Below are 13,974 nucleotides of genomic sequence, written 5' to 3' on the forward strand. Positions count from 1 at the left end.
TAATTTCCTTGTTACTGATGTTTTACTTACGTTAATTGTATTAAGTCCCTGTCCCCTATCGGCTATTAATTTTTTTAGAGACTTCCGGCAAGTTATCCTCCTTTTCAACTGTAAATACTGAGGCCAAGTAATTGTTCAACATGTCTGCCATTTCCCCATTATCAATGACAATATCTCCAGTTTCAGCTTTTAGTGGGCCTACATTGCTCTCGACCACCCGTTTTCCCTTTATGTAACTATAAAATTTCTTCTTATTGATTTTGATGTCCCTTGCAAGTTTCCTTTCATAATCTCTTTTAGTAGCTCTTATAAGCTGCTTTGTGACCCTTTGCTGGTCTTCGTATCGATCCCATTCGGCCGGATCTGTGCTGCGTTTTGCATTTTTATAAGCCATTTCTTTTTGTTTTATGTTATCCCTAATCTCTTTAGTTGTCCATGGCTGTTTTTTCTGTGAAGTGGAGCTTTTTCCTCTCAGGGGTATATACTCGCTCTGTATTTCGTTAAATGTTTCTTTAAATATTCTCCACTGTTCTTCAGTCATTTGACCCATTAACAGATCTACCCAGTTTACCGTGGACAGTCTCTGTCTCATCTCGGTAAAGTCAGCCTTACCCAAGTCTAAAATTCTAGTAGCTGATTCGTGCTTTTCACTTTCAAACGCTACCTTGAATTCGATCATGTTGTGATCACTATTTGATAAATGTTCACGCACAGTTAGACTACTAATTAAATTTGGCTCATTACTCATAACTAAATCTAATATTGCCTGTCCCCTTGTTACATCGAGGACATATTGCTGTAGGAAACTATCCCGGACACATTCCAGAAATTCACTACCTTTCTGACAGGTGCTAGTCTGCCTCTCCCAATCTATGTGTAAGTTAAAATCCCCCATTAATACTACTCTGCCTTTGTTACACACTTGCCTAATTTGTGCATTTATACAATCTAACACCTCAGAACTGCTACCAGGGGGTCTATACACACCTATTACAGTTTTAGATACTTTTCTGTTCCTCAATTCCACCCATAAGGTCTCCACTGGATTCTTTCCCCTCATTATATCCTCCCTCACCAATGAGGTGATATTATTTCTAATCAGTAAGGCTACTCCACCCCCTCTGCCATTTTCACTGTCCTTCCTGTAAACTTTATAACCAGGTATATTTAGTTCCCAGTCCCGACCATCCTGCAGCCACGTCTCCGCAATGGCCACCACATCATAATCTTCCATTTGAATTTGCGCCTGCAGCTCATCTAGTTTATTTCTTACACTCCCTGCATTTGTATATAGAACTCTTATTTGGGCTATACCCCCTAACCTGTCCCTCAGCCCTGATGCTTTATTCACCTCTTTATTATTTCTCTCTTCTGGTTTAACCAGTATACCTCTTGCAGTTTGGTAACAATCAGCCTCACCACTAACCTACACTCCTTTAACCTCCTGTTTTTCTGTGCAACTGAATCCTCCCCCCATTATTTAGTTTAAAGCCTGATCTACAGCCCTAGTTATGCGATTCACCAGGACTCTGGTCCCAGCATGGTTCAAGTCGAGCCCGTCCCATCGAACAGCTCCCTCCTTCCCCAGTACTGGTGCCAATGTCCCATGAATTCGAACCCATTTCTCCCACACCAATCTTTGAGCCACGCATTTACCTCTTTAATCTTATTGACCCTTTACCAATTTGCTCGTGGCTCAGGTAGTAATCTGGTGAATATTACCTTTTTGGTTCTCCTTTTTAATTTAGCCCCTAGCTGCTCATATTCTCTCAGCAGAACCTCTAACCTCGTTCTACCTATTTCGTTGGTACCAATGTGGACCATGACAACTGGATCTTTCCCCTCCCACTCCAAGTTCCTCTGCAGCCCAGATGAGATATCCTGAATCCTGGCACCAGGTAGGCAACAGAGCCTTCGGGACTCTTGATCCTGGCCACAGAGAACAGTGTCTATTCCCCTAACTATACTATCCCCGATTATGACTACATTTCTCTTTTCTCTCCCAACTTGAATGGCTCCCTTTACCATGGTGCTGTGGTCAGTTTGCTCATCCTCCCTACAGTCCCTGCTCTCATCCACACAGGGAGCAAGAATCTTGAACCTGTTGGACAAGGACAATGGCTGAGGCTCCTGCAGCACTACCTCCTGGATCCCTCTACCTGCCTCACTCATAGACACACCCTCCTGTCCCTGACCACTGGCGGAATTCAAGGTAGGTAATCTAAGGGGTGTGACTGCCTCCTGAAACACAGCATCCAGGTAATTCTCCCCCTCCCTGATGTGTCGCAGTGTCCGAAGCTCAGACTCCAGCTCATCAACTCTGAGCCGGAGTTCCTCTTGCTGCAGATGTGTTCACCAGGAAACACAATGGGGTCCACCAACTCCCACATCCTGCAGGTACAACACATCGCCTGGCCCTGCATCTCTATTTTATACAATTAGATTTTTATTTGTTTTTTAAATTTCCGACTGGTCTTTAGTTTTTTATCTGTAAAATATTTCTCCTTTTCACTTTTAATCTGGAATCAACTTAGAACAGGTAATTCAACTTGCAGTTACTTACCAACCAATGAACTTACGGTTTTCCTGTGAAGACACTTTTTTTTTCACTCTGTTTTTACTCCCTTAAAATACCCAAAAATTAGTTTATTTACACCAAGAACCTTGATTCCTCCCAAAAAAACACTATCGACGATATTAAAAAAGAACTGTAGACCTTTCTCTTTACTTCAGTTATGAAACCAGCTTTTTATTCCTAAACAGTTGTTACTCACCAGCCAATCACCTTGCAGCTTTCCTGTGATGTCACTGTTGACTTTTTTTTCAAAACTCTGGCGCGCCTGGACTGATCCCAGAAGGTAAGCGGCTCGCTGAGTGAACTCTCGTTCTGTCTCCCGGTCTCTTTATACTCAGGCTGCACTCTCACTGTTTCCTGCTCGCTGAGTAAACTCTCGTTCTGTCTCCCGGTCTTTTTATACTCCGGCTGCACTCTCGCTGTTTCCCGCTCGCTGAGTAAACTCTCTCTCTGTCTCCCAGTCTCTTTATACGCCGGCTCCATTCTCGCTGTTTCCCACTCGCTGAGTAAACTCTGGCTCTGTCTCCCGGTCTCTTTATACTCCGGCTCCGCTCTCGTTGTTTCCCTCTGTCTGAGTGAATTCTCTCTGTCTCCCGGTCTCTTAATACTCCAGCTCCGCTCTATTTTCCCGCTGTCTGAGTGAACTCTCTCTCTCTCCCGGTCTCTTTATACTCCGGCCCGCTCTCGCTGTTTCCCGCTCGCTGAGTGAACTCTCGCTCTGTCTCCCGGTCTCTTTATACTCCGGCTCCGCTCTCTCTATTTTCCCGCTGTCTGAGTGAACTCTCTCTCTCTCCCGGTCTCTTAATACTCCAGCTCCGCTCTATTTTCCCGCTGTCTCAGTGAACTCTCTCTCTCTCCCGGTCTCTTTATACTCCGGCTCCGCTCTCGTTGTTTCCCGCTCGCTGAGTGAACTCTCGCTCTGTCTCCCGGTCTCTTTATACTCCGACTCCGCTCTCTCTATTTTCCCGCTGTCTGAGTGAACTCTCTCTCTCTCCCGGTCTCTTTATACTCCGGCATCGCTCTCGCTGTTTCCCGCTCGCTGAGTAAACTCTCTGTCTGTCTGCCAGTCTCTTTATACTCCGGCACTGCTCTCTCTGTTTTCCGCTCGCTGAGTGAACTCTCGCTCTGTCTCCCGGTCTCTTTATACTCCGGCACTGCTCTCTCTGTTTCCCGCTCGCTGAGTGAACTCTGGCTCTGTCTCCCGGTCTCTTTATACTCCGGCTCTGCTCTCGTTGTTTCCCTCTGTCTGAGTGAATTCTCTCTGTCTCCCGTTCACTTAATACTCCAGCTCCGCTCTCTCTATTTTCCCGCTGTCTGAGTGAACTCTCTCTCTCTCCCGGTCTCTTTATACTCCAGCTCCGCTCTCTCTATTTTCCCGCTGTCTGAGTGAACTCTCTCTCTCTCCCGGTCTCTTTATACTCCGGCTCCGCTCTCGCTGTTTCCTGCTCGCTGAGTGAACTCTCGCTCTCTCCTGGTCTTTTTATACTCCGGCTCCGCTCTCGCTGTTTCCCCCTGTCTGAGTGAACTCTCTTTCTCTCTCGGTCTCTTTATACTCCGGCTCCACTCTCGCTGTTTCCCTCTGTCTGAGTGAACTCTCTCTCTCTCTCTCTCTCTCTCTCGGTCTCTTTATACTCCGGCTCCGCTCTCGCTGTTTCCCGCTCGCTGAATCCAGCTCATCTACCTCTGCCTTTAAAAACATTCAATGACCCAGCCTCCACTGCTCTCTGGTGAACAGAGTTCCACAGACTCACGATCCTCTGAGAGAAAAAAATTCGCCTCATCTCTGCCTTAAATGGGAGATCCCTTATTTTTAAACTGTGTCCCCTAGTTTTAGTCTTTCCCACAAGGGGAAACATTCTTTCAACATCCACCCTGTCAAATTCCCTCAGGATCTTAGATGTTTTAATCAGATCTCAGGCTTAGATAAGTCGGACAAGGAAAAACTGTGCCCATTAACTGATGGTACAAGGACTAAGGGACACAGATTGAATGTTTTGAGGGCGAGATGCAGGGACAATGTGAGGAAGAACTTTTTTTTTTACACAGCAAGCGGTAATGACCTGGAACTCACTGCCAGTGAGGTGGTGGAAGCAGAGACAATTACTGATTTCAAAAGGAAATTAAATGGCAGTTGAAGGAAATAAACTTGAGGGCTATGGGGAATCGAGTGGAGGAGTGGGACTGACTGGAATGCATCACAGGGAGCCAGCATGGACTAATGGACTGAATGGCTTCCTTCTATGCCATAAATGACTCTATGACTTTATAACACAATGTGAACAGCACTCTTACAATGAGAGCCATCATGGAATGCACCATCAGCAATCTAAAACAACGATTCCGCTGCCTGGACCACTTACAGAGAGCTCTCCAGTACTTGTCAGAGCAAGTCCCATGATTCCTGTTGCTCGGGCCATCATGAGGCCCCAAGCCTTCAGTAAGCACCTCACGGGGAGGGAGACACGGGGGTTATAGTTAAACAGGATGGTATAAGTTAGGATCTGAGCAGCAGAGTTTTAGCTAAACTTCTTGAGCTCAGTTTCCTCAATTTTCCATCACCTCATTATTACTTGCTGCTCTCCCACCACCTGTTCAAACCCGAGTCAATATCTTTATCACTTTTAGCCTTAACTTCTGTAACGACCCCCTCAAGCTGCCACATTTTACAATTTGCTCAAAATATCACTAGCTTGTCCTGACCCCAACAAACTCCTACACATCCTCCCTTTCCAGCCTCCACTAACTTCCTGTGCTCTGTTGAGTCTCTGTCCATGGCCCATCTACTGGCGAACTCTGGTGGAAACCCTGAAGAAATGGTGCAAACAGTTGATCTTTTGCCAACATTACAGGGGAGATTGGGAGACCCCAGGACAGTGTATGTAATAGTAATATCTCACAATGCAATTTCAACATTTGAATCTGTAGCAAGTCCAATTATACTCCAAAATAAAACTAATTGACAAAGTAAATTGTTTCCTTTCAGAAGGAATCAAGGCAAGATCCTGAGGGAGGATAATATTGCAAATTATAATTGGTAAATTTAAGATTGGTGGGGATTGGAAGGATTTACAAGTTATCACAATTTCCTGGAGTTTTGCTTGATTGCTTCAGGGAGTGGGAGACAAATTTCCCAAAGCTATTGCAAAACAGGCCCTCTGTTTCTTTATCCTCTGTGGTTTTACATCTTACAATCGGAAGGATAGACAGGAAGGAAAAGGAGGTGGTGTAGCTTTGTTAGTGAAGGAAGAGATCAGTGCTGTCATGAGAAATGATATAGGCACTGGAGATCAACTTGTAGAATCAGTCTGGGTAGAAATAAGAAATAGCATGGGAAAGAAGTCACTGGTGGGAGTAATCTATAGGTCACCAAACAGTAGTTCCGCAGTTGAGCACAGTATAAACCAGGAAATACTGGGGGCTTGTAAGAAAGGTACGGCAATAATCATGGATGATTTTAATACGCATACAGACTGGATTAAACATATTGGCAAGGGTAGCCTCAAGGGAGAGTTCATTGAATGTATCAGAGATTGGTTTTGGAGCAATATGTTGTGGAACCAACCAGGGAGCAGGGTATTCTAGATTTGGTGTTGTGAAATGAGGTGGGATTAATAAATGATCTCATTGTTAAGGATCCTCTGGGGAAAAGTGATCATAGTATGCTAGAATTTCAAATTCAGTTTGAGGGTGAGAAGTTGGAGCCTCACACGAGCGTTCTGGAGTTAAACAAAGGTAATTATATAGGCATGAGGACAGATTTGGCCCAAGTCAACTGGGCAGGTAGACTACAAGTTAGGACAGTTGACGAGTAGTGGCAGATGTTTAAGGAGATATTCATCTTATCCCAACTAAAATATATTCCAGAGAGGAAGAAAGATTCTGGGAGGGGGAAAAAACATCTATGGCTAAGCAAGGAAGTTAAGGATAACATAAAGACAAAAACTAAGGCATACCATATTGCAAAGGCCAGTGGCAGGCTGGAAGATTGGGAAACTTTTAAATATGAACAAAGGGTTACTAAAAAAGTAATAAAAAGAGCAAAGGTAAATTATGAAAGAAAACTAGCACAAACTATAAAAACGGATAGCAAAAGCTTCTATAAGTATATAAAAGGGAAGAGAGTAGCTAAAGTGAATGTTGGTCCCTTGGAGGATGAGACTGGGGAGTTAATAGAGGGGAACATAGAAATGGCGGAGACAGTAATTCAGTATTTTGCCTCAGTTTTCACGGTGGAGGACACGAGTACCATCCTAATAGTAACAGGTAATGCAGAGGTTATAGAAAGGGAGGAACTTAGAACAATCATCATCACTAGGGAAAAAGTACTGAGCAAAGTATTGGGGTTGAAGGCAAACAAGTGCCCAGGGTCTGATGGCCTACATCCTAGGGTCTTAAAGGAAGTGGCAGCGGAGATAGTGGATCCATTGGTTATAATATTTCGGAACACCGAAGAAGGGTCAGTGACCCGAAACGTTAACTCTGCTTCTCTTTCCACAGATGCTGCCAGACCTGCTGAGTGGCTCCAGCATTTCTTGTTTTTATTTTATATTAGATAGGCTGGTTGTACTTAAAGTTGATAAGTCACCAGGACTGGATGAGATGCATCCAAAAATACTTGGGGAAGTCGGGGTGCAAGTTGCAGAGGCACTGGCCACAATCTTCCAATCCTCCTTAGATACAGATCTGTTGCCAGAGGACTGGAGAATTCCAAATGTTACACCCATGTTCAAAAAAAGGTGTAAGGATAAACCCAGCAACTACAGGCTAATAAGTTTAACTTCAGTGGTGAGAAAGCTTTTAGAAATGATAATTCAAGACAGAATTAAGGCCTTCAAAAGAGAACTGGATAATTATCTGAAGAGAAACAAATTGCAGGGCTACAGGGAAAAGGCAGGGGAGTGGGACTGGGTGATTTGCTCTTGCAGAGAGCTGGCACAGACATGATGGGCTGAATGGCCTCCTTCTGTGCTGTAGCCATTCTATGAAATGCTAAAGCACCTAACATTTGAGGACTGAAGGTTTCTGGTGTAGACTTGTTAAAGCACAATGCAGTCTGTCCTCTGAATGTTCATTTGTTTCCTCTCCCCACAGATGCTCTCAGACCTGCTGAGTGTTTGCAATATTTTGTGTCTATGTTTCGTGTCTGGATTGAAGAGACTTGATAAATCAGGTGATTATTTTCTGTCATTCTTTCTGTCTGCTTGTAAAATATGGCAGTAATTTCTCTAACAGCAACAAGTGCCTGGCTTTACTGCACACCAACATTTATTTAGTGCTTGTTACACGGTGAAACATTTCAAGGTGCTTCGATCAGACAGGAAAATTGACAGTGATTTTGGGACAGGTGGCTGAAAGCTTAGTTAAACTGGTAAGTTTTAAAGGAGTGATTTAAAGGGGAAGAGGGAGAGAGCTGGAGAGGTTTACGGAGGGAATCCCAAAGTCTAAGGGCTAGAAAGCTGAGGGCACAGCTACCAGTAGTGGGAGGCAGGAAGCTAGAGATGCACAAGGGCCCAACTTAGAGAAAGGCAGGGTTCTCAGTGGGTTGTGGGGCTAGAAGAGGTTACTGACATGGGGGGAGAGGGGCCTTGGAGGTATTTTGAACACAAAGGTGAGCATTTTAAATTTTATGTTTTGCTCTTAATGCTATTTGTCCTGAGGGCTGTTTGTGAGCAAGTGGGAGAATGCAGTGGTGGGATTGTCAAGTTGGGAAACACTAATGTCTCTTTCTATGACTAGCTGCAAACTATTTTTTTTCCCAAAATATACTTTATTCATAAAAACCTGTATAAAAAAAAAATACATTACAAAACAGTTCCAAACAGCACCAAGTTGACAATACAAAGAGTGCAAAGGAGATCAGTTTCCTTCAATGCAGGAGTGAGTTGCCTCACAACCCTTCCATTTCATTTTACATGCCATGTACATTTTACAGCAAACCCATATTTTCCGGATACTGTTCAAGGGGTTTTCCATGGATCCAGCCCCTCAGTTCAGCTTGGTGGGGGAGACCTGACACAGTGGTCTTTCCCCATTGAGCCTTTGCCGTGGCTGCCCCAAGCTTTAATGCGTCCCACATCACGTAGTCCTGGACCTTGGAATGTGCCAGTCTGCAACATTCGGTGGTGGACAACACTTTGCGCTGGAAGACCAGCAAGTTTCTGGCAGACCAAAGGGTGTCTTTCACCGAATTGATGGTCCTCCAGCAGCAGTTGATGTTTATCTCAGTGTGCGTCCCTGGGAACAGCCCGTAGAGCACAGACTCCTGTGTTACAGAACTGCTTGGGATGAACCTCGACAAAAACCACTGCATCTCTTTCCACACCTGCTTTGCAAAGACACATTCCAGGAGGAGGTGGGCAACCGTCTCTTCCCCACACAGCTTGATACAGCCGCACACGAAGGTGGTCATCAGGATGAGGGCGACGTTGGGTACATTTTTCCCACCCTCATCCAGAGGTTTGAACATTGTGTCCCTCTGGACCCGGTCCATTTTGGATCCCCAGATGAAGTAGAAAATGGCTTGGGTGACCGCCACGGCACAGGAGTGGGGTATGGGCCAGACCTGCGCCACGTACAGCAACAACGTCAGCGCTTCGCACCTGATGACCAGGTTCTGACCCACAATGGAGAGAGATCGCTGCTCCCACATGCTCAGTTTATGGTGTACCCTGGCTACTCACTCCTTCCAGGTTTTGGTGCACGCCCCAACCCTTCCGAACCATATCCCCAGCACCTTCAGGTAGTCTGACCTGACGGTGAAGGGGACAAAGGATCGGTCAGCCCAGTTCCCAAAGAACATGGCCTCGCTCTTGCCATGGTTAACTTTGGCTCCCGAGGCCAGTTCGAACTGGTCGCAGATGCTCATCAGCCTGCGAACAGACAGCAGATCCGAGCAGAAGACGGCGACGTCATCCATGTACAAGGAGGTTTTGACCTGAGTGCCTCCACTACCTGGGATTGTCACCCCTCTTATGCTCGCATCCTTCCTAATAGACTCAGCAAAGGGTTCAATACAGCAAACAAACAGGACAGGGGAGAGAGGACAGCCCTGTCTGACTCCACATTGGATTGGGAAACTTTCTGATTCCCACCCATTGATTGAGACTGCGCTACTGATGTTTGTGTAGAGCAGTCTGATCCAATTGCAGATTCCCTCCCCAAACCCCATTTTGGAAAGCACGTCCATCATGTAGGTATGCAATATCCTGTCAAAAGCCTTCTCTTGGCGCAGGCTGATGAGGCAGGTGTCCACCCTCCTGTCCCGTGCATAGGTGATCGTATCCCTGAGTAGCGCGAGACTATCCGAGATCTTCCTGCTGGGTACAGTACAGGTCTGGTCAGGGTGAATCACCAACTCCAAAGCAGACTTGACTCGACTGGCTATGACTTTTGACAGAATGTTGTAGTCAACATTAAGCAGTGAGATGGGCCGCCAATTTCTGATTTCTGCCCTCTCCCCCTTCCGCTTGTAAATGAGAGTGATGATGCCTTTCCTCATGGATTCTGACATGCTGCCGGCCAGGAGCATACTCTCGTATACTTCCAGCAGGTCAGGGCTGACCCAGTCCCACAGGGCCGAATACAACTCAACTGGTAAGCCATCGCTTCCAGGAGTTTTACTCGTCTCGATAGACTTGACGGCCTTTGTCAGCTCGTCCACAGTTAGTGGCTTGTCCAGTCTCTCCCTCATGTTGTCATCTAAGACCTCCGTGATAGATGACAGGAAGGACTGGGAAGCCGTGCTGTCCATGGGCTTCACATCGTACAGCCTGGCATAATAGGATTTGCTGATCCTTAGTGTGTCGGACTGCGAAGACGTTACCGAGCCATCCTCTTCCTTCAGGCTGCTGATAACAGAGCTCTCTCTGTGTACCTTTTGGAAGAAGTAACGCGAGCACGTCTCATCCTGCTCAATGGAGCGGACTCTGGACCAGAGATGATCTTGGAGGCCTCCGTGGCGAAGCGCGAATCCTGCTGGCTCTTCACCTCATGGACGTCCTCCTTGACCTCGACCCCCATCGACTGCAGCTGGAGCAGATTTTGCATACTTTTCTGGAGTTGGGACATTTCCCTCTGTCGCTCTCGCACCCTCTCAACACCTTTGAAGATAAAGAACCTCTATGACTAGCTGCAAACATTCAGCAACCTCAGCTATTGTGGGAATAATCAGTTAACAGTTAAACAATATCTTGGTCGTGTCTGTGCATAACACGAATGTTATTGATAGTAATTGGCTAAGTGACTCAGCACCAGTCAAACCTCAAACAGTCTAAAGTTCCTGGACAGTGGATTGGAGACTTATGCATTCAAATCACAAAACTGATTTACATGCAGTTGTGGACATTGTCACACATTGTCGAGCCAGTGCAAAGGATCATTGTTCACTTCATCCAGCCACAGTCGTACTGAAGGCCAGAACAATATCACTCTTTGTGCACAAAGTTATCTAATTTCTTTCAGGGAGAAAAGAATTACCAGACTACAACAACAACTTGCTTTTATACAACCTTTGACATAGAAAAATGTACAAAGTGCTTCAAAGGAATGTTATCAAACAGAATTTGTCGCTGGAGCTGCCTTAGGGAATGCTCTGATGTACTAACTGCTAGACGGACAGTTACCATTTTCTACTGTTAGAATCAGTTGTGTGTCAAGTGTTTAAATTAATTGGATATGAAGCTCTCATTTCCTCAGCTACTAGATACCAAGGTTCAAGCAAATCTAATTGCACTCTGCCCATTTTCTTCTCTCTAATTGCAGTACAATTCGTCTGAGCAGATGAAGCATTGTGATGTAAAGTTACACAAAGTGAAGGGACAGTCATTGTCTGCATTTCATGTTAATTCAATCAAACACAAATGCAGCTGGAGTAAAAGTGTGTAGAAAATGGACAACTGAAAGTTTGGGTGGCCTTTTTTTGGAATTCCACACAGGGTCACATGTCAGTTTAGTTGTTAAATAAAGTGAACTAATCTTAACTAGACTGCTACAACTGGTCTTTCTTACTAATTTCTTAATGCATCTCAGTTGGGGAGGGGAAAATATCAGTCCGAGATCTCACATGGTCTGAATACAGTGAAGTCAGACAATTAAACAAAATATTCTTCAAACCCCAAAAAGCAACATTTAAATGATAACTTTTGAAATTATAATTGCACTACAGTAGTGACTACACTTCAAAAGTATTTAATTGGCTGTAAAACAGTAATACCTGAACTTCTGGTTCTTAACCAAATCAGGAAACAGACAGTTAAGGAGTGTGCATGATCTGCCTTTGCCAATTTAGCATGTGTTAATCCATTTCTTATCTGAAAATATCATCAACAGCAACTTCTAGGCTCACAAGTTGTCAATTGATTACTTTGTGTTTAGATATTGTTTACTTCTATTACTTCACAAACAACTACATTGATTTTTTAACTAACTTGTTGAGAGTCACAGGCCCCAGTGCCACAGCAGTCAAGGATATTAATAATAGACTGATGTGTAATAAACATCTGGCTTCATGGTCTAAGGCAGGGCAGTCTGATAAACTGCAATATGTGATAATATCTGAATAGTATCCACATAGGGTTTGTGTTCCATTGTGTTCAATTCAACATAGCGGCACCTCATCAGACCCCTTTCCTATCCTGAGTGGCGTGAAACAGGGCTGTGTTCTCGCACCCACACTTTTTCGGATTTTTTTCTCCCTGCTGCTCTCATATGCGTTCAAGTCTTCAGAAGAAGGAATTTTCCTCCAGACAAGATCAGGGGGCAGGTTGTTCAACCTTGCCCGTCTAAGAGTGAAGTCCAAAGTATGGAAAGTCCTCATCAGGGAACTCCTCTTTGCTGACGATGCTGCTTTAACATCTCACACTGAAGAGTGTCTGCAGAGTCTCATCGACAGGTTTGTGGCTGCCTGCAATGAATTTGGCCTAACCATCAGCCTCAAGAAACCGAACATCATGGGGCAGGACGTCAGAAATGCTCCATCCATCAATATCGGTGACCACGCTCTGGAAGTGATTCAAGAGTTCACCTACCTCGGCTCAACTATCACCAGTAACCTGTCTTTAGATGCAGAAATCAACAAGCGCATGGGAAAGGCTTCCACTGCTATGTCCAGACTGGCCAAGAGCGTGTGGGAAAATGGCGCACTGACACGGAACACAAAAGTCCGAGTGTATCAGGCCTGTGTCCTCAGTACCTTGCTCTATGGCAGCGAGGTCTGGACAACGTATGTCAGCCAAGAGCGACGTCTCAATTCATTCCATCTTCGCTGCCTCCGGAGAATACTTGGCATCAGGTGGCAGGAATGTATCTCCAACACAGAAGTCCTCGAGGCGGCCAACATCTCCAGCTTATACACACTACTGAGTCAGCGGCGCTTGAGATGGCTTGGCCATGTGAGCCGCATGGAAGATGGCAGGATCCCCAAGGACACATTGTACAGCCAGCTCGCCACTGGTATCAGACCCACCGGCCATACATGTCTCCGCTTTAAAGACATCTGCAAACGCGACATGAAGTCCTGTGACATTGATCACAAGTCGTGGGAGTCAATTGCCAGTGATCGCCAGAGCTGGCGGGCAGCCATAAAGGCGGGGCTAAAGTGTGGCAGGTCGAAGAGACTTAGTAGTTGGCAGGAAAAAAGACAGGCGCAAGGGAAGAGCCAACTGTGTAACAGCCCTGACAAACAAATTTTTCTGCAGCACCTGTGGAAGAGCCTGTCACTCTAGAATTGGCCTTTATAGCCACTCCAGGCGCTGCTCCACACACCACTGATCACCTCCAGGCGCTTACCCATTGTCTCTCTAGATAAGATTTAGATTTAGATTTGATTTTGCGATACAGCACTGAAACAGGCCCTTCGGCCCACCGAGTCTGTGCCGACCATTAACCACCCATTTATACTAATCCTACACTAATCCCATATTCCTACCACATCCCCACCTGTCCCTATATTCTCCTACCACCTACCTATACTAGGGGCAATTTATAATGGCCAATTTACCTATCAACCTGCAAGTCTTTTGGCTTGTGGGAGGAAACCGGAGCACCCGGAGGAAACCCACGCAGACACAGGGAGAACTTGTAAACTCCACACAGGCAGTACCCAGAATTGAACCCGGGTCGCTGGAGCTGTGAGGCTGCGGTGCTAACCACTGCGCCACTGTGCCAAAGAAGGAGTAGGCAACAGATAATAAGGCAGTATTAAAAATTAAGTATTTCAGCTAACACATGCATCAAAATATCTGACTTGAAGAGTAAATCATTATCTGTAATAAACTTTAGGGCATCCTGAGGTTGTGAAAGGTGCTATCTAAATGCAAGTGCTTTCTTTTATCCTTGCTCTGGTGTAATGTAAAATGATTGTGTACCACCAACAACACGTTAAACATTTCTGCTCAAAATTC

At 45.3% G+C, this 13,974-nt stretch overlaps 1 protein-coding gene across 8 annotated transcripts in view; it reads left to right on the forward strand.

The window, feature by feature from the left end:
• Nucleotides 1-13,974, forward strand: part of arap3 (ArfGAP with RhoGAP domain, ankyrin repeat and PH domain 3) — a 613,394-nt gene that overhangs the window by 106,124 nt on the left and 493,296 nt on the right. For 5 of the 8 annotated variants that reach the window (XM_068044105.1, XM_068044114.1, XM_068044106.1 and 2 more), the window contains one exon: nt 7,667-7,745. The exons of the other annotated variants lie outside the window; for them this stretch is intronic. The gene's annotated coding sequence lies outside the window, so the exon portion shown is untranslated. The remainder of the gene's footprint in view (nt 1-7,666; nt 7,746-13,974) is intronic. 8 annotated transcript variants of the gene reach the window in all.

This window comes from Heterodontus francisci, chromosome 12, assembly GCF_036365525.1.
Source record: "Heterodontus francisci isolate sHetFra1 chromosome 12, sHetFra1.hap1, whole genome shotgun sequence".
Taxonomy (NCBI): domain Eukaryota; kingdom Metazoa; phylum Chordata; class Chondrichthyes; order Heterodontiformes; family Heterodontidae; genus Heterodontus; species Heterodontus francisci.